Genomic DNA, 20,770 nt, shown 5'->3' with positions numbered 1-20,770 from the left:
CTGGGGCCCAAATAGAGATGTGGGAGGCATGTTGTTCATTGCCAAAGCTGAGCACACACAAGGTATTTTGCTATGGGGGTAGCCGTGTCTGAACTCCCTTGGCACAGACTGGGGAAAACTGAAGGATTTGAGGACCCTGGAATGCAGAAGGGTTTGCCACTCCCTGGCGACATTCCACCTGCAAGCAACACAAAACCAAACAATTTTCTACTGGCATTTTCCTTGAGTCGCAGATAGGTAGGTATTAAGCCAGTCCTCTGGTTTCATCCTGTTCTAAGGTTAGAATAAGAATGGGGGATGGGGGAATGGGGTGATGGCTATTAGCTATATTGTTGGAAGACTAGGGTTAAACCGGGAACCTCAGGGAATCCTGCCCCACCTCCCATCCTGTGTCCTGTGTGTGTCATGATGCTTCTGGGTTAGTCATTTGCTCCCTGATCCTCCTCCTTAAGGTGGACTGTTAACATTCTGCTTACATATTAAGGTGGAGGGGTGTTTGGCCCTCTTTCACCTCCCAGAGTAATCTCACAAACAAGCAAAAGATTTTTTTTTTTTTTTGCTTTAATCTTATCTCACCTGGCCTAGATTTTCAGCTTCCAAATTGTATTGTAAAGAAAGGCAATTACAGGGGCCAGCAGACCCCCTAAGATGGGTCATCTATAAGAATCAAAAGCTGTGACTTCAGTCTGCAGGTCTCACTTCAGCCCTCGGAAAGATGGCTGACAATTCGCTCTGATTGGCGTGTGCGTTCAGGCTCGATGGAAGCCGTTTCCTGATTCATAGCTTAGAGGTGATTAAGCTTGTGAAGTACTTCAAGGCCATTACTCTCATTCATTTATTCCAGACAAACATTTGTTGTTGAATGAATGGTGACTTTGATTTAAAAACACCACCCAAGCATAAAACGCTGGCAGCTTGCAGATAGCAATTTTTTGATTTGCGCTCCTAAAGGAACTTCATTAGCAAACGCTCATGAATCTTGAACCTCTAGGAGAATAATCCCTGCCTTTGTTGGAGTTTTAAATTTAGAACAATCAGACAACAGTGAGACATTCTGTTCAAAGCCTTCCTTTTAGGCTACCCATTTATTATACCCACTCTTAAGAGAAGATGGATTTGACTTGGGAGGAACATTCACTCGGGGGATTTTTAGCATAGCTAATACCAGGGAGAAAATTTCTAAAAGTTGTGTCTGCTGCTCAATATTATCAGACAGGCAACTTTTAATTATCTGTGCTAATGTGGCATATTCAGTGGTGTGCATACTCCAGGATCGTTTGCTTTGGCTTTGGGGAGCATTGTATGATGCTTTTGGTTCTTCGGTGTGGTTTTGCTTAGACATTAAAATTGCACTGCATTCTTGGTGAGCACAGTGCACATAGACAGAAAGGAGACAGGATAGGAAGAGTCAGCTGCCATTCTAAAATTTGTTGCCGATGACACACAACATAAGACACCTCAAGGCTACTCATGGTTTCTATATGTACGTTGCTAGTATGTGCGTATATGCAAGCGTGCATGTGTGTGCATACGTGTGGAGGCCAACTTCAGGTAGCATTCCTCAGGACACCATCCATGACATTTTTTTGAGACCATGTCTCTCTGTGGCAGGGAAAGTTGCTGATCAGTCTAGTCTGGCTAGCTTTCAAGCCATTCCAATGTTGAGGTTATAAGGGCGCCATCCTTCTTGGGTCTAAAATCATTTTTAAAGTATAAGTTCTGGAGATGGAACGCAGAGCCTTGTGCTTGCAAGGCAAATATTTTACAAACTGACATCTCTCTTTCCCTTCAGCCCTATTAACCAAGACTGGTAGGAAATAAGAATGATTAATTCACTACAACTTCATAAGAATGAAGACCAAGGGGGCTGGAGAGATGGCACAGTGGTTAAGAGCACTGACTGCTCTTCTAGAGGACCCAGGTTCAATTCCCAGCACCCACATGGCAGCTCAGAACTGTCTGAAGATCCAGTTGCAGGGGATCTGACACCTTCACACCATTGCACATAAAATAAAGTTAAATAAACCATAAAAAATATAAAAAAAAGAATGAAGACCAAGTCATACCATCACATCCAAGATAATCTGTGTATGACATGTTATTTATTTTGAAGGTTGTTTTGCTTTTGAGACAGGTCTTAGTACACATCTCCAAGTGCCCTTAAACTCTCAGCTATCCTCCTGCCTCAGCCTTCTGAGTGCTGGGATGACAGGCATGTGGTCCCACACTCCACTAACATCTCTTAAAAGCAAATCTGCTTATTTACCTGTGACATTTAACAACGAGCAGTCAGTTTAGTGACTCCCCAAAATGTGCCCCCTGTGGAAAGTCATGGAGGAAGAGAAGGGTTGGTATCTGGACATACGAATATTTCTAAATAAGGCCCTCTATCTTTCATTGTGATGTTTGTTTCTGTTTATTATTGAAACACACCTGCTGTCCTTTATCAGTTGAGTGTGTGTTTGTGGCTCGTACATGTATGCACATGTGTATATGTATGTAAAAGCCCAAGACGAACCTCCGGTGTTGTCCCTCAGGAGCTGTACAACTTGATTATTGAGGCAAGGTCTCTCATTGGTGCCTGGGGCTTGCTGATTAGGCCAACATGGTTGGCAGTGAGCCCTCAGGATCCACCTGTCCCTGCTACCCCAGCTCGTGTGCTACTGTGCTCAGCTTTTTGTGGGTGGTAGACAGCAAACTCAGGGTCTCACGATTGTCTATCAAGCACGCTACCAGCCGAGCTAGCTCTCCAGGTCCTCAGCTTGTTTCTAACATAACAGGCTGCCCTGGAAGCTTCTAATAGGAGTGTTTCAGAATGTTGAGTCTCCTGAGCATATTTCTGTATCAGCTAACCATGAGGGCCTTTCGCTCCTGCCTGGTATTAAAGTGGTATCCTGCCACTGCTTCATCCGCCACTGTGGGCCCTCCTGCTGAGTGGTTGGTGAGATTGCCTGCTTAGAGCCTTGATAGACCATGATGACTGACTGTTGAAAGCTGGGGACGTGTGGCTGTGTAAATGTGTCACCGATCTTTGGCTTTGTGTTTGGGTCAGTCTTGTTAGGTGGGCGAACACTTCGGAATCTCTGGCCTCTGGTTGGGCATGGGTGTATGGTGTCTCGATCATTGCCGTCTCCCGGACTGCCCAGCAGTCATCTGCTCATCAGAGCTTTGCCTGTTGCCCCTGCCCCCTGCGGTAGCTGTCCCTATGGCCCAGCTCTGCCACAGCCGCGCGGACACACCTAGATACCTCTCCTTCTCGGCTGGACAGAGAGCAAGGGGCTGTGTGTGTGGCTCTGGAGTAGAGGCCATTTTCTCTGCAGGATAACTTTGCAGCCAAATACTGGCGTTCAATAGAGCTTGCCCCACCTTGTTTGTGAACAGACGTGATCTTGGGGCCCCATTTTGCTGCCCTTTCAGGAAGCCATTGGATTTGTTTAGCCCTCAACTGTTGTCCTATTTAAATCTACTCTGTAACAAGGGAGGGGAAACCAGTGTCTGAGTGGCTAGTTGAGAGCAGGGCTGGCTGTGCGTGCTTATTTTGTTTTATTATAGTATTTTATTTTGAGACAGGATCTCTTGGCTAGTCTGTGTAGCCAAATATGATCTTGAACTTCCCAATGCTGGGATTCTTGCCATGTGCTGTCTTATACAGTTTATATGGTACTGGAGATGGAACTCGGGGTTTCCTGAATGCTACACGAGTCCTTAGGACCATGGATGCACTCTCATTTATATAATTGAACCCAGCTCGATGCTAACCTTCTTGGCAGGTGTCAGTGTCTCATTTTATAGCTAATGAACCTGAGAATCAAACCAGCAAGCAGCTACCTTCCTTAAAAGAACTCGTGTATTTATTCTGAATATTTGAATTTTCCATTCCGAGGAACAGGATGAGGGCTATAGCAAGAAGAAGACCAAGAGAGAAAAGAGAAAAAAGGAGAGAAGCAAATAAGGGAGAGGAGAGGAGGAAGGGAGAATCTTGAAAGACAATGACAGCATCTCACTGTGGAGTTCCAGGTAGCCGGAGCCATTGGAAGGCTGTGGTTTTGTAACTCTGCCACCGTGACCCCTAGTTCCTCTAACCTGTGATGAGCTCCAGGGCATGTGTAAACGGGTCTTCCTAGCTCAACTGTTTCTATGCAATCCTAGGCTGCTCGATTCTGCTTCCAGCACAGCTCAGGTCTCAGCAGCTTCTGTTTGCCATCCCTGGCCAGAGATGTGCACCTCCTCACTTAATCAGATAACACCCATACGGCCTTCTTTGCAATGCTACTGATAGCATTCGGGGACATGCTTCCCCTTGTGTTGAAACGGCTGTGTGCAGCTTGTTGGGGACTTACAGTGTTCTCCGAGGTAGTAGGCATTCTTTGTGAGTGTAAGATAATGTTTTCCTGGCTGAGCATTGCTGCCATAATGATGCCTAGAGAAAGGGATGATCTGCGCATACTTGGCAAGTCTTAGGAGAGCATGATGTGTAAGTATGCCTCTCTCCTTGGACCCCCACAGAGCTGACGATCTTTCTTGCAAGGCCTAAGAGAATTCTCTTCCCTCCACTTTGAGGTGCTTGCAAGCCCCAATTTGCTCCCCTTGACTCTAGCAGAGAAGAACACAAGCTCCGTGCCTGTCAGGCTGCTGCCAGAGTGGTTGTTCTCTTCTTCTGTAGGCAAGACTGGGGTAGGAGGTGGGATGTCACAGAGCAATGTATTTGCCACCCAGCCCCTGCAGATGAGTGGAGGTAAGGCAGCAGCCATTCAGGGAGAGGGCAGTCTGATGTCACTAAGACTTGACTGGGTGGCCCAGCTTGTTCAGACAGCTCCCTTGCAAGAGCCTTTTGGTGATCCGGGCGAGCCTGTGGAAAGCCGAGCCCTTACTGAAGAATGCTTAGACCTGTATTGTCTTTACAAAGCCATCTCTTGTTACACAGGTTGCTGGTGGATTTGATGCAGTCTCCAAATGGCGCTTTGGGTAGGAAATGGATTCCGTCCTCATTTACCTTGAGATTAGATGAGGAGGGAGGAGGACTCATTAAGCACATCAACAAGCTCCCCAAATTCTCCCCAAAAGACAGTCTCGTCACTGTATAAAAAGTCAAACATACTTTAACCTCACATTAGACATCAAAGGCACTTGTCAATAGATATTTGTACTCACAGAAAGTAGGTTTATTTAAATAGGATCTTTCCACGCCACTGTCAGAAGGCAGTGATTTTCAGTACGGTGATTTTAATGTTGCTGACCATGAAAGCTAGCTCATCGCCAGAGGTCACAGACCTTCTTTCCTCAACATAGCTGCGTACACTAGTACCAGACACTAGGTCTCAGGTAAGGTGAGTTTCATTTCTTCTTCTTCCTCTTCCTCTTTTTCTTCTTCTTGTTTTTATTTGTTTCAAGACAAGGTATCGTGTATCCAGGCTGGCCTCTAACTCACTATATAGTCATGGACGATCTTGATTTTCTCATCCTCCTGCCTCCACCTCCCAGGTGCTGGGAAAGGAGGCACGTGCATCCCTGTGGCTGGTTTGAGTGGTGCTGGGGATTAAACCCAGAGCTTTGTATAAGCTAGGCGAGCACTCTGCCAAATGAGTTACATCCTCTGCCTCAGGGTGGCAATCAAAGCGTTCCCCCACCAGGAAGGAAGGGCTGACCAGATAATGCCTGCCTGGCCACCAGCTTACTAGCCTATGAAGTGTGAACAAAATAAAGGCTTGTGGTCCAGCAAAATGGCTCAGCAGGTGAGGATGTCTTTTGCCAAGCCTGGCTACCAAAGTTCGGTTCCAGAAACCCATGTGGTAGAAGGAGAGAACCAATTGCTGCAAACTCTCCTCTGAACTCTGCTTATAGGCACACAAGCTAAAGCAATTAATTAATTAGTTAATTCGTTAATTTTAAGCCACAACAAAAATAAGGCTTTTTCTTAACACGACATAGCATAAGAGCCCACATAGAAGCAACGTCATTGGTTACCGGTGGGGGAATCCCAAGCAGGCAACATAAAAGCATTTGATAATAAAACTTGCTTACCTTACGTTCTCTCAACACTCAGTTTTCCAGAAACATCCGTTACTGCAAAATTCTTAACTACCCATTTCTTCCCTTGCCACATACCCTTCAGGCATTTCCATGCCAGATTAGGGCATCCAGTCAAAAGAGACCAGGTTGGAGAAAGGGGCTCAAGCCCCAGGGAAAACTGTTTACCGTATGGCAGTGTGGATGGAGAGCAGGAAGGAACTGGTCTCTCTGCCTCTGCCTTCTGTGTGCCGGGGTTCCACGGCTGCACCACCCTCCTGGGCTTATTAGAATATTCGTTGGCACCACCTGAAGAATTGAATGGCTGAGAAATAAAGCTACATGGTACCTTCAAAGTTTTCCCTCTCACTTCAATTCAAGTCATTAGTTAATGTCACTTTCCAAAGTGGTAAAATAAACCTACCCCAGCAAGTCACTCATTTGTTACTGGTGAATGAAATGTAAACTCACTAATGTGACGGGGGAAAAAACGGAGAGTATGTATTTAAAGCTTCCCCTCTGCAAAACAAATACACGAGCTTCAGATGGCACCCGTCTTCTTGATTCTAAAATGACTGGTCAGTTTGGAAACATATGGGGCTTACTGCCGGCAGGAATGGAGATTGATAGACTCATTTTGGAAACCAGTCTGATGATATTGTGCAAAAGTGTATATTCATATATTCCCGGGCTGAACCCCAGGAAGCGTGTGCTTATGTGTATTGCCTCTAATAGACACAGCATGTTTCTAGCAAGGGAAAAAAATGGAAGCTGGAAAAACATGAAAGTCCGTCAATAGAAGGGAAATATATATATATATATATATATATATATATATATATATATATATAACACACATATATTTTCACACTGCAAAACTGTTGAAAGAAAAAACTGACATGAGTTAAATTTAACAAAGTTTACTTAAGCAAGAAAAAAAGGTTCTAGAACTGGGCAGCATTCCAGAACAAAGAGGGTTTGGAACGCTCCACCCCACCACACTTACAGGTTATATTTATAGCCTAAGAAAAGGAAGTGACATACAGACAGGACTTGATTGGCCGCAGTTGTCATTGGACTTCAGTAGACATGGTCTGATCAGTTGGCAGCCTATGATTGGCTAAAACCTTGACACTTGTGATTGGCTGAGACTTAGTTGCTTGGTTCTATTCCTATACTCTATGCTGAGATGGTATTATAACTTGTTTATACGCCAAGTTAGGACATAGTTGTACCATGTGCAAAGGCTGTGTTGGGCCAGATTTTAACACCCGGGTACAAAGCCAATTTTAAGCCAAACTGATTCAGTTTAGCAACACAGTGGAATGTCATATCGGGGAAACAACTCAAGTCACCTAAAACAAACTCGGTCAATCTTAGCAAACAACACTGTGGGGCTCTAGTTCCCAGAGACTGTATGCAGCATGGCAGAATCACTTACTGTGTTTTACAACCCGAGAGTGTCCCTCCATTGGTGGAGTTCTTGCCTAGCAGGCATGAGGCCCTGGGTTCGATCCCCAGCCTTAGATAATCCAGATGTTCTGGGGTGCCCCCGTCCTCTCAGCACTCAGGATGCAGAGGCAGGAGCATGACAATGACGAGGATGGGGATGTTCATGTCATAAGCTAGGGGTCAGTCTGGGCTATATGAGAACCTTCTTTAATTAAAAAAAAAAACTTTAAAACCATACATTTTAGGGAACAATGAATAAAAAGCAAAGGGCAACAGTTTACTTTGGGAGAGAGAGAAACAATAGAATATTTCAGGGAAGAAGCAATACGTGGGATATTGCCACCATCAGGGTGGTCAGGGATCTGGTAGTCTTCGGTGCTGGGCTTCAAAAGTGAGACGTGCTTCAAATTTTGTGCAGTGTAAATAGTTTTAAAGCTATAGCATAGGTCAGAGTTCTCCCTTTTTGTTCCCACTTTCTGACCATTACATGTGATAATCCCTTTCCTTTTGCATGTGTGTATGTGCATACATGTATGTGCATGTGTACACGTTTGGGTACATATGTGTGTGTCTGTCTGTGGAGGACAGAGATTAACCCCCAGTATTGTTCAGAAGTTATCAACCTTGTTTTTTGAGAAAGTCGCCATTAGTGCAGCACTAGCCAAATAGGGCAGGCTGCTTGGCTACCAAGCCCAAGGAGCTGCTGGCCTCGGCCTCTCCAGTACTAGGATTATAATCATGCACCATACATGGCTTCTTTAAAAGTGTGGTTTCTGAGGGTGTAACTTAAGTCCTCCTGCAATTGCGCAGCAGCCGAGCTTGCTCTCATCGTCTCTGTTCAGACTGTCTGGAGCTCACACAGAAGTGGTTGGAGGCTGTGGCTCTTCGGTGATGTCCCCAGGTTCATGGCTGGGAAGAGGTCACCAGGAGAGGCTGACATCAGGAGCTCAGTGGAGTGGATTGCATAGGACAGCAGCGTTGCCTTCATTCCCGCTGAAAAGCCTAGGAAATCTTGCAACGTGGATGAAAGAAAATCCCCCAGAGCAGGTTCCATGACCTCTCAGAAGATCTGTATTTATTGTCCCAACAGTGACTAAGGCATCTGCGGTGGGTCATTTGCCAAAGACGTGATTATGAAAAGCTTTTTCCTTGGCAGCCCACTGTTCTTTTGTTTTTTGAGCAACTTGTGGCCTTTGGAGCCAGTGAGGCAGAAGTTGGCCCCTGTGCAATGATCACAGGTACACCGGCAATAGTCACAGCCTCCACACTTCAGTCTTGGAAAGTTCAAGGTGGGTTTGTGAGAACTCAGGGCTTGTAGGAAGGAAAGTTACAATAAACAGGAGATGAGAGCCAGAGTGGGGAATGCTGCCTGCCCGAAAGGTGGACCAGTGTCTGAAGGGAGGGCCAACTTGGATTGGCTTCCCACACTCACCCTGCATGCCAGCTCAAAGGGTATGCAGTGCCCTCTTCTGGCTTCTGCAGGCACCAGGCACACACACACTGCGCATACATACATGCAGATAAAACACTCAGACACAAAATAAAAATCAATAAATCTTTAAAGGAAAAGAAAGAATGTTGATCAGAAAGCTTCGATTCAGCCTAGCCCTGACGGCTCCTGCGAACAGTGTTGGATTTCCCTGAAATATTGGAGTCCAGACCTATTTGTTTATCTAATCCTTTTTTATTAAAAAACCCTTTTTATCTTAAAAACTATAGTGGTGTGTGAATGTGTGTGTGTGTGTTATTTGTCTTTCTGGTGACTTCAGATTGTGTTAATTAGGGCCATGAAACTGCATAACCACCAGTCTTGCTTTTCTGTTTGCAGGTTCAGGCCTCTTACACTGAATTTCTCTACTGCCACCCTTTCTACTCAAGCAAACTCTGCAAGGAAAGATCTGCTGGGAAGGGAGTGGCTGCCTGTGGCTTTGCACTGTGATGAAAGCAAATGGTACAGGTGAGTGAGGCTAAAGCCTGTGGCCTTGAAGTCCCCAGATGCTAGTTGAGTGTACATCAGTAGCTCTTCATGAAGATCCATATATGCACGTGCGCATGTGTGCATGCACGCACACACACACACACAAGTGCACAAAACACAGGCATATACTCATATATTTGTACACACACAGGAATAATCTATCTACCTATCTATGAATTATTCTACTTAATTTTCTGGAGTCTTTTTATGAAAGCGAATTGCTGCTTTTATGCACATATATGTAAAAGCATGGTGTCTAGGCATGTGTGTAGGCATGCTCACATATAAGTGCAGTGCACATGTTTGTGTGCATGTAGAGCTCAGGACTTGACGTTGGAAGTCTCCCGCAGTCACTCTCCACCTTGTGTATTGATACACTGTCTCTCAACTGAATCCAGAGCTAATATGACTAGCGCAGCCGGCCAGCTTGATCGGGGCAACCTCTGTCTTTCACTTCCCTTGGAATCACAAGTGGGTTACCATGCCCACCTGCCTTTTGTGTGGGTTCAGGGGATCTGAGCTCCGATTCTTTATCCTTGCACAAAAATTGCTTTAGCTACTGAGCCATCTGCTCTGTTAAGTCCCGTTTGTTTTTCTTTCTTTTTTTTGAAGAAAAATAATTTTTTACATATTTTGAGGTGACTGATAAAATATGTGGCAAGACAGTGATAAGTAAGGGCTAACTCTGGTGGTGACATTCAGCTGCAGAGACAACTGTCAGGCAGTAGTACAATGTAACATACGTCATCCACTATTTGTTCCTCGTGACAGTCAACATCATTCAATGGCAATATCATTTTACAATGTAACTTTCCCTGGTTATATAATCTTCCAGCAAGCAGGAACAGTGATATTTCATTGACTTGATTCTCTTCAGCTGGAGTTGAATTGTATGTGTATGTATATATATATATATATATATATATATATATATATATATATATATTTAACTTTCATGTGATCAGAAAGCTCTTGTAATGCAGCAGTTCCCACTGTTAATGGCTTCCTTTGGATAATTGCCTATTGGTGAACTACTGAACAGAAGAGCTTTCAGGTTTGAAGGGTTTCAGTACATGTTTCTAAATTACTTTCCAGTCACACAGTAGTAGGTTCTCCTTCCAGAAGAGACATACATGAGGATCTCTGCCCTCAAAATCCTGGATGCCAAGAGCTCTGGAAGAAGAAAGGGTGTTTGCCAATTGATGATGAAAAATGACCAGTGTGTGTCCATGTGCGGTGTGTGAGGGGACACGTGTGCTCGCATGGAGTGGGGGCAAATTCACTTGCAGGTCATGTTGCTGTCTAGAACTCGCATTCTGCAGACAGAAGAACACTCAAACCCTGCTAGCTTTGGACATTCAAGAAATAATACTAAATCAAGGAGGACTGTAAGAGCCCCGGGGAACAGGGGAACTGGGAGCTCTTTCTTCCCGGCCAAGTATTTTTAGACAATTGTGAAATCACGGATTAGCCAGCATTTTCCAGAGAAAAGTGAAGTTTTTCAATGCTTACAAACTCTGTGGAGATAGTTCATAAACAGCCTTCAGGTCAAGCAATCTGAAGATGGACTTCTCATTACTAGGAATGTGTGTGCGTCTATGACTATCTAGTATGGGTGTATCAGGAAGTTGGTTGCCTTACAGGACACAGAGAGGCTTCTGATCCCGAGGTCCGCTACTGGGGTTCAGAGGGCAGCCCTGCTCTTTTCTCGGGGATGCTGTTTTAAGTTTGCATTTGTAAAATGTAGAGAACATGTGCCCATTGCCTGAGGTGTTGCCCATGCGACTGTATGTATGTGAGGCTTTTTCTCTTTAATGGCTCATGTTGAGGGAGGTGTGTTGATACTAGAAAAGGATGGAGTGTGGGTCACATCTGCTGGTGCACCCCATGATTCCAGCACATGGTGGTAAGAGGATCAGGAATTTAAGGTCTGGTTGCATCACATGAGACCATATCTCAAGAAAGCAGAAACAACAGCAGCCCCCTCCCTGCAGAAAAGGCGACTGTAGAGGTTGTCTCAGCAGTTAAGAGTGCTTGTCCCACCATCATGGGGACCAGTGTTCAGATCTCAAAAATTGTATAATAAACCAGACATTCTAGAAAATGCCTATAGTATCAGTTCCAAGGAGTTGAGAGCCTAGTCAAGAAGCCCAGGTTCAGGGAGAGACCCTGCCTGAAAGGAACGAATGGAGAGTGACAGAAGACTCCTGACACCCTCTGCTGGCGACAGTGGGTACATACCCACATTTACCTGCACACACGTGTGGACTCACACAGAAACACATACAAAGGAACAAATAAGTCCTTTAACAGAGAAAATGATCGTGATAGGTGATAGAAGTAAACAAACATAACATAGGGTGTTGACCACCGTGGAACACTGCTTTATGAACTTATTCTTCCATTCTTCCTCTTCTTCCTCTGGTTCATCCTTTGGTGTCTGAAGGAACTCCATGGGTTTATTAGCATGTACCAAGTTGCTACTGTCCAGGAGAGACTCCGCTGAATATCTTCAAGGAAAAAACCCATCTTCCACAGGGTTTAAAATCAGTACCCCACCTTTTGGCTAGGACACCCATGTATCAGTCCTGTCAAGTTGCCTTGGGCTAGTCATGTATAATGGATTCTCATTCCTTCCCAGGCTGCCTCTCCATGGTATAGAAAGTGTCTCAGTCTAAGAAGGCTTTAGGTTTTTTGTGAGCCATACAGGCAGAGTCCCTATCCTTCTGGAGTCACGGGTGAACTGACCCATTTGACTCCTGTCCTTCTCCTCCCACTAACCAAGCCTCATCTCATGAACTCAATGAGTGAAACAGTGGCGGGTAGAGTTTTCTCCCCCTTAGTTCTGGTCAATATGTGCTCCAGCCTATAGATTTTAAAGGAAAAGCTAGATAAGGTGGAAAGGTGGTTCAACAACTGAGCACTGGCTGTTCCTCAGAGGACCTGAGTTCAATTCCCAGCACCCTCATGGTGGCTCACCCTAGAATATAACTCCAACCCCAGGAGATCTGGCACCCTCTTCTGCTCTCCTCAGACACTGCACATACTTGGTACACAGAGATACACATCTGGGCAAAACACCTATACACATAATGTGAAAATATATAAAACCTAAAGGGAAAAAAAGGGAAGCTGGGTTCTGAGCCACTCCATCCTTTAGCCACATATTAAGACAGAAAAGTGGGAGGGAAGAGGGCCAAAAGTGATTTTTCATCAAATGAGACAAAGACAGAGCCACTTGGATGGCTTCAGCCACTGCCTTTCATTGGATCTTCTACAGCTGGTTTGTGTGTGTTGGTATTGTATTCACCAGGGCCTTAATTTCCAGTCTCATTCTGCCAGCTTTGCACTTAGCAGAAAAGAACATCTGAATTCCTAACTAAGGCATTTTTCTTTTGCTGAAGACTGCCTCTTTAATGCCAAGAGTGAATCTCTCATAGGTAATGGTGAGGATGCATAAGAAGACAAAACATGTATTTTAGGCAAATATGTATATTGGTTAAAAGGAATTAAAGCCTTGTTCATGGGAGTGAGGACCAAAAAGTAATATGTGTTGACAAATACACATTCTATAAAATGTTTTCTGCATTCTGCCAGACTCAGACGAGGCACCTCAGGCGTACAGGTAGAAAGGCTGTGTGTAGCTGACGGATGGCAATAACGCCACCACATGGAACGCATGTGTTTGGATAGCACTTAGTCTCCTCAGTGACACAATCATTGGAGGCTGAAAGAGGGAGGAAGAAAGGAGCCATTAGTTGTGACTCCCAGACTGCTGTGCAGAAATGCAGGCATCGTAGTTGCGAGAATAAATGCCTCCAGAGAGGCAGGGAAGCGAGGAATGTTATTTTAATCATTCTAATAGGGTGGTAACTCGGAGCTGACATCCTGCCGCTGTTCTCTGATCCTTAGGTACAGTGATGCAAACCCTTTTCTCCCCATAGCCCTGTGGAAGAATATCTTTACAATCATCATCAGAGCGTGGCTGAAAAGTTAATTCTCAGAGTTTCTCATGGAACTGAGGGTACCCTAGGGTGTGGCCAGTTCAGAATGAAGCCGTGGCTTTGGGATTGTGAGAACTAAAGACTGTGCCTTCCTATTGGAAGTCATTCTCTTTCAGTCACTCACCACACATTCATATATGACAAATGATTTGTGCATATAGTGTTAGACATTGTAGACATGGAAGGGACCAAGGGCTGACCCTCATGGAGCTTTCAAAACTAAGGTTGATACTATCAAAAGCACAGCGAGTGGCTGGAGTGAACAGGGACATGAGCTGGTCTGCTGAAAGGGGGGCTCTAGAGTGAGAAGGTGGAGAAAGGGAAGAAAGACCTGCGGGTGAGGAAGGCGTGAAGCAGAAAGGACCAGAGAATAGGTGCGACTGGAGATGGAGTGAATGCCTTTGGCTACAACTCCAAACTGGAAAGTGATGAGGACAGGACCAGGGACAGGGACAGGAGCATACTGCGAGACTTCCCTCCAGGGGACCCGTGTCTGGGTCAGAAGTGGTGTGCATTTACCCATCTCTCAATGGAAGCTTCTTAAACAGTGCATGTCACTGAGAAACTGGGCAGTGGATCTTCTCATTCCTCTGAGTGTATACACGTTAAAAGCATGGAAGCTGTCTTGGTGCATGCTAATACCTTGAACCTTCCTCATCCTCGCAGGAGATTCTTAAAGGTACACATCTGAACATGCAAATAGTTCTGAAGCTAATGAAAACTACATTTTTTCTATATATACACACACGTGATAAAAGTTATCTTATATATCATACACAATAATGCTGAAGAGTTAAGTGACGACAATTTCTTGTAATGAACGTGGGTACTTTGGGGCCATGATTAAGTAAAATAGGATTCTTCAACATAAGCAATGGCAAAACCCATGGCAGTGGCTCTGAAAAGCAAGATGGCTGCTGAGTTACTAACAAGAGGGTAGCAAATACCATGTGTACACACAAGACAAAGGGATGCTTTATGTCGCAACTAGGAAAGAGGGAGACAGTGTGAGATTTCAGGATGCTTTTCAGAATTTTTCAATTGTATGTTTCGAGAATTTTGTTTTTAATATCTTTCTTTAATAATGAAGAATTAAGGTGATTGCTTCACCAGGATGCATGTATCTTATTCTTTTATGAGCTATAGCTATTCATACATGCGTGTGTGTGGTGTTTGTGCATGTTTGTGTATATTTACATGAGAAACACATGCACAGTGTGTCTGTGTGTGTTTAGAAGCTAGAGGTTGATGGATATTATCCTCTTTCATCCCTATCTTAAGTCGTTGTCTTTGAGACATCATCTCCCACTGAATGTGGAGTTCATCAGCTCAGTCAGGCAAGGTGGCCAGTGAACTGTCTGGCCATGGTTCTGTCTGCCTTCACCCCCTCAGCACTGGGACAGCAGATGTACACTACCACACCTGGATTCCATGTGGGGACTGGGGATCCAAACCCAGGCCCTCGTGACTCCTCAGTAAATGATGTACTGACTGGACCATTTCTCTAGCCCTAGCTCTTTTCTCCTTTATCCACTACCTTAAAACATGGTATTAATCCTATGATTCGTTCCAACACACACACACACACACACACACACACACACACACGTTTGACTAATTAATGAAGTTTCTAGATCAAAACAAGTTGTCATATATTGGTAATTTTAGGGATCAATGTCTTCCTTCTCAGCATAATTTATGGGCTTGGGGTTCTTCTCCCCAACTTGCGTACATCCCTGAAGAACGCTTGTAACAGTCTCTTATATAATTGCATCCACTCAAGGATTCCTCTCCTTTAGCCTTTAATGGGCATTTAATAGATCCTTCATTTTTGGTTTAAAATTGATTTTCATTGATGGGTATCTTTTCACTATCATTCATCCCCAACCTCTGATCTCTAACGAGGTGCAAGCGTCCAGCATAAAACATGATCTGTTATGTTTGGTCTCTTTTCGAGAAGCCCCATCTAGCTGTCAATTTCACCACTGGACCCATGCATCACACGTGTGCATGGGGGGTGAGTGCGTGCACACACACACACACACACACACACACACACAATGCATTCTGGGACACAGGCCCACTTTCTACTTAGATCTATATATAATACACATGTCCATACATTTCTTTGACAAAGGAGACCATTTTTTGATGTGTATTAAATATTTAAAATAGAGATCTCCCTCAATGTTATTCCTCATCATAAACATATTCTCCTCCTTTTGACTCCATTCCTTTCAGTCTGGAGGTAGTATCCATAATTCATATGTTGTTGGGGAGAAGGCAGCATTTTGAGACACTTAATGATGTTTTTCCTGGCAAAAGGAAAAACACGTACGGTCAGAGACTCAAGAGTACATGGTGTTTTATGTGTCTGCACAGCTTTTTAAGATTGTTTTTGAGCACATTAGACTTTCTAAAATGATTCCCAGCCTTCTGTATGGAGCTTTTTATTCTTTATAAGTTTTATAAATAATGCATCTTATGGTGTTAGAGACATTCACATAGTTGTGATAGTGTGGACGAAATACAGCAGGGTAGTCTGGTACCTGATAGAGGAAGCCCATTAAGAAAGGGCTTAATTCCAGAGCTCACTGTTGTGTCCTTCCACACAGGAGCCCTGATGCTCTAGACAGTTCACCCCAGGCCACCTGTGATGCTGCTGGTGTTGAGAAATGGCCTCTTCTGAGTGGAACTAAGCAGCGAAAGTCGAGACATAAGCAACATGGCGCCCTTTTCTGGTCCTTTCCAACTTAATGTTTACTCTTTTTCTTAGATGTCATCGAGTGAAATGAAACCTTTACATATATTTTCTAAGTCACAGAAAGGGAAAAATTCCAGCTTTTGATGCGTTTGTAGAGATGGAAAAGAACATGCTGACCATTTAACCACTCTCGTCTGAACTCAGTATCATTTACCCCTTTTGCTTAATCCATGTCCTGTAGGAAGTGTTCATATGTTGAAATTTTTATAAGTTTTGAAAAGAATGTAAAAAGCATCTTGGCACCCAGTGTGCTGGCCTGTCAGCATTTGGGAGGATGAGGCATGGGGATTATTAAGAATTTCGGGTCAGCCTGAACTACATAGAGAACCTGGATGATCCTGGGCTATAAGACTATCTCAATTAAAAACAATACAAAAGCAAAAGTGAAATAAAAAAATGTGTGTGTGTGTGTGTGTGTGTGTGTGTGTGTGTGTGTGTGTGTTTACGTAAAGTATCCTTTGGAATTAGCAAACAACTAGTTTGTAGCATAAATGTGTCATCACCTTAGGTTTAGTGAGAAGCACATTGTTGCTATTTATTGTGTATTGTTGCTATTTATTTAGGTTTTCAATAAATAGTTTGTTGAAACGGGGGGGAGCGTGGTTCTTGTGACTTGGTGGTTATAGTCTGGCCCTTTATCTTCTCAGAAATATCCTTTATTGTCTCTCATCCCTTTCCCTTCTGTTCACAATGAAGAAAACAGGCCACTGCATACTTGGCAGTCTTAGATTGACAGTCTTAGCTAGCCCGACACTGGCTAATGCTCCTTAAACATCGGTTGCTAGTACTCCTGCTACGCCCTTTATCTTTTTGCTTCACACGTCTTTTTCCTGGTGGTAATTGGGTTGAGTGTCTAAAACAAGTAAGTATAGCTGAATGAAGTGCAATTGTCCTTGCTGGTATCCCAGGCTTTAGAAACTGGGGCTAAATTTGGTCTCACTGACAGAGATGTGATCAAGCCCTGTGTCTGCAGAGGAGCCCAGATTCAAGTGGAATGCCCTTGGACTTGAGAACCAGGAGAGCTTGTCACAGGTGCTCAGTGGTGCTGTGCCTGTGCGCTCCCATCCGGAACACGAGTGGGTTGCTCTCTGGGGCTTCCTCCACGTCTGAAAAAGCATCACCTCCAATCTTTGGGGCTCCACGACTTTGAAGTCGCTGTAGAAAGTATTTATGAAAAGCCACAGTCTCTATCTATCCAATCCTGGTACATTTTAGTGGTTTCTTTGGTTTGTGTCCTCCTTTGTGCTCAGGTGGAGCTAATGACCACCTCCCTGCTCCTCCGGGGATGATGGTTAAAACACCATCAAAGAACAGGAAGTGGAAAGTCCGTTCCGGCACAGAGGCAAGCCCCTTCCAGATGTTTAGCTCCTTCAGCGGGTCTCCGGATAGAGCAGAGGGACCATCACTTTGCTTGGCGTTGCAGTGAAACCATCTCTGGAGTGAAATTTGGCAGCTGTGTCATAGTCAAACTGCAGGGCTGCTATGACAGTTTGGAGAAAAGGAGTGAGACAGAAATAGCAGATTTCAAAATAATCCAATTAAAACAGCAGGCAGAGCACAGTTGGGCAACAAGAAGGCAAGAGGATCGGCCCCAGAGCCTGACTCTGTGCTGTTGTTGTAGTGCAGACTTGATACCACGGCCCCCCACATACACACACACACACACGTGCGCGTGCACGCGCATATGCATGCCAACCTAGGTTAAGGCTAGAAAAATAGCCCAGAGAGCCCCAACACACCCTGGGCTCACCTGATGTGTTATTGAGCTCCCACCTCCGGCTCTCTCTCTCTTTTCCCAGAGGTCTAATTATCAGGCTGAGTTGATGCACTTGTAGATTTATTTTTTTTATGCGCATGTGTGCATGTGTGAATTTGTGAAGCCACATATACCTATGTACTTCTAAGTGTGAGCACATGTATGCCACTAAGTGTGGATGGCAGTTAGAGGACAAGTCTAGGTATTGTTCTTTACCGTCCACCTCTTTGGAGACAGGGTGTCTTGCTGTTTGCCATTGCCTACACCAGATCCTGGGCTGTGATCTAGTTTCTGTTCCGGCTTCCCATTTTACCCCAGGAACCCCACAATTACAAATGTGCACCACACTAGGCTTCTCACACTTGGGCGACGAAACACCTCTCCAGTTCTAGATCTGCTGTTTTAAAGCCCCTCCCGCTTTGGCCACGGTGCAGGAGAATGTCAGAGTGACACATCTGTAGATCGCAATGCGCTAAATGGAAGGTGGCATGTTGGGGCCGACTCTGCAGGGATGAAAACCCTTTGTTTAATTCAAGGACCTTGATAGTAACAAAGACAGGGAAGACGATTCCAGAAAATACCCTGTGACTGGGGGTGCAGTTCAGTGGTGCTGCACAGGCTTAACATATAAGAGGCCCTGTGTCCAGTGCCCAGCTCCCCAGCCCTGCAGGTGCCTGTAGTTGTGTGAAAAATCAGAACCTGTTAGAGTTTCTGGGATGGCTGTGTTGCTTGGTATATGTGCCAGAACAGGATCGTAGACACTGTGGACTAAAGGGGCAAGTACTGAGAATTGAGCACGGGGGTGGGGGAGTGGGGGTGGGCATGGGGGGGATGGAGGGAGAGAGAACGAGAGGGTGTCAGAAATGACCATACCATCAGAAGTTGGACCAAAGGGAGAGTCCAGCCAGAGTGTTTGCAAATGCGAGGAGCTCATCCTGGTTGTGTTAGTTCACCAGAAAGGGGAACGCTAGAAATCTAGGGTCCATTTGATTTAGAAGCGCATCTTTAGGTAATGAGCAAGGTTCACATAAAATCATGAATATGGTTCTGTGATAAAATAGAGGCAAAGCGGATGAAGAAAAACATGGAAGAAATGCACGCAATGGGAAATAAATGAAATTGGGCATCAGAAATTCTGGTTTCGAGTTTCAGACCTAGGGACTGGGGCTGAGCTCAGTGGACGAATGTTTGTCTTGTGTGCATTAGGCCCTTGGGTTTAATCCCTAGCATTGCCAAAATAGCCATAACAATAATAATTTTAGTTCTGTAATTTGTTCACCCTCTGACCTTAGGGTAGTCAATTAAAATCTGAGGATTTTTGTTTGTTTGTTTCTCCCATTGACCTTAAAATAGATTTAATTATCATATTTATCTCAGGGTTGTCGAGATGATTAAGCAGCGTAATGTGTTCAGATATGTTTTGTGAATTAAAGAGGCCCGTGTTTATGCTAGTTTTAAAAATCCTGCTGTACTTGTATGATGTGGAGTAAGGCTTACGGACAGTAATCACATACAGGACTAATGGAGAGAGCCATCCAGCAGATGGAAAAAAACCCATTGTGTAAAAAATTATAAACTATGCACAAATTTCTTCTCTTTCTACTCCTCATTTTTCTGGCCCAGAAATTGTGTTCTTGGAGCTTTTCCGAAGGCTCTGGTAAGCTGCACAGACAGTCATTCACCCTCCACAGAACTTTAGGCGACATGACTTGCTAGTGAGTCCCTGCCCGGGAGCACACTGCCACGAACAGACTGAAGAGAAAGAAGGGAGTCTCCTTCATTCAGTAGCTCTAACTTAGGAAGATACAGATAGGGGAAGAGCTAAGAACCAGAGTGTCCCTGGTAAGGTTCTAAGCCCTCTAGGATGCCAGAGAGTAGAGCTTGGAGCACCATCCCCCAGTGTGGGCTGGGTCCTCATGTTCCTGTTAGACCTTGGCCCATCTGTCTCAGTAGCCTCTGCCTCCCGATCACAGACTCTACCAGGTATCTACCTGGGTTTCGTTTTTCCTGAGCGTTTCCTCTTAATCTCCTGGAAAATTTCAGGAAATGAAGTCAGCTGGATTATATGCTGCTTGTGCAGATTTGCATGCACGGGTGGGCGGAACAAACTCTATTTATAAATGGGTGCTAATATGGAGACAGAGCAGTGTGCACAGGCGCAATCGTGGGGATGCAGTCATGAATATGTGTGTATGCGTGTGAGCACCCACAGACGTGCTGCGTTCTCATTAACATGGAGGAGACAGACTGACATTAATTAGGAGGTGCGATCGGAACAGTGACATTGCCTTTGATGGCAAGGATGATATGGCACCATGCAGGAGAGGGAACTTGTGTCTGCATTCCTGGTAGCAGGAGTAGGAGTTAAGCGTGAACACGTTCAAATGCCCAGATGTAGGTCCTCCAGTCTGCAGGAAGGCTCCGGGTTTCCGATGTGTTCCTGCTTGCTTGCAATTCAGAGTGTTCAGGGGTGAAGAATGCTACAGGGTGTAATTTGTGGCAGAAAATGTGTCCTGTTGTTTGTTTATTATTCCCAGGGATGTCTGTGGGGCTGAGCTATCACACTCGGAAGCGAACAGCTGTGTTTGGCGATTACAGTAGAAATAGTACAGGAAAATTGAATTAGGAGAGACACCCAGAGAGTCCACCTCTGATGGATGGCGCTTCTTACCTGATCTCCATATTCCCTGTGAAGGAATAAAAACTAGGAGATTGAATTGGCGAAAATGGATTAAGACAAATGGCTACTCAATTTTTTTTTTTTTTTGATGTTAGCTGTTTCCGATTTTCTTAGTACTATGTAAAGAATC

The 20,770-nt window shown here is 44.7% G+C and overlaps 1 protein-coding gene across 5 annotated transcripts in view; it reads left to right on the top strand.

The window, feature by feature from the left end:
- Positions 1–20,770, top strand: part of Atxn1 (ataxin 1) — a 394,410-nt gene that overhangs the window by 150,906 nt on the left and 222,734 nt on the right. For all 5 annotated transcript variants that reach the window (XM_087896548.1, XM_087896549.1, XM_087896550.1 and 2 more), the window contains one exon: positions 9,287–9,415. The gene's annotated coding sequence lies outside the window, so the exon portion shown is untranslated. The remainder of the gene's footprint in view (positions 1–9,286; positions 9,416–20,770) is intronic.

This window comes from Myodes glareolus, chromosome 14, assembly GCF_982192425.1.
Source record: "Myodes glareolus chromosome 14, mMyoGla1.1, whole genome shotgun sequence".
Classification (NCBI taxonomy): Eukaryota; Metazoa; Chordata; class Mammalia; order Rodentia; family Cricetidae; genus Myodes; species Myodes glareolus.
This window is presented reverse-complemented; position numbering and strand designations above follow the sequence as displayed.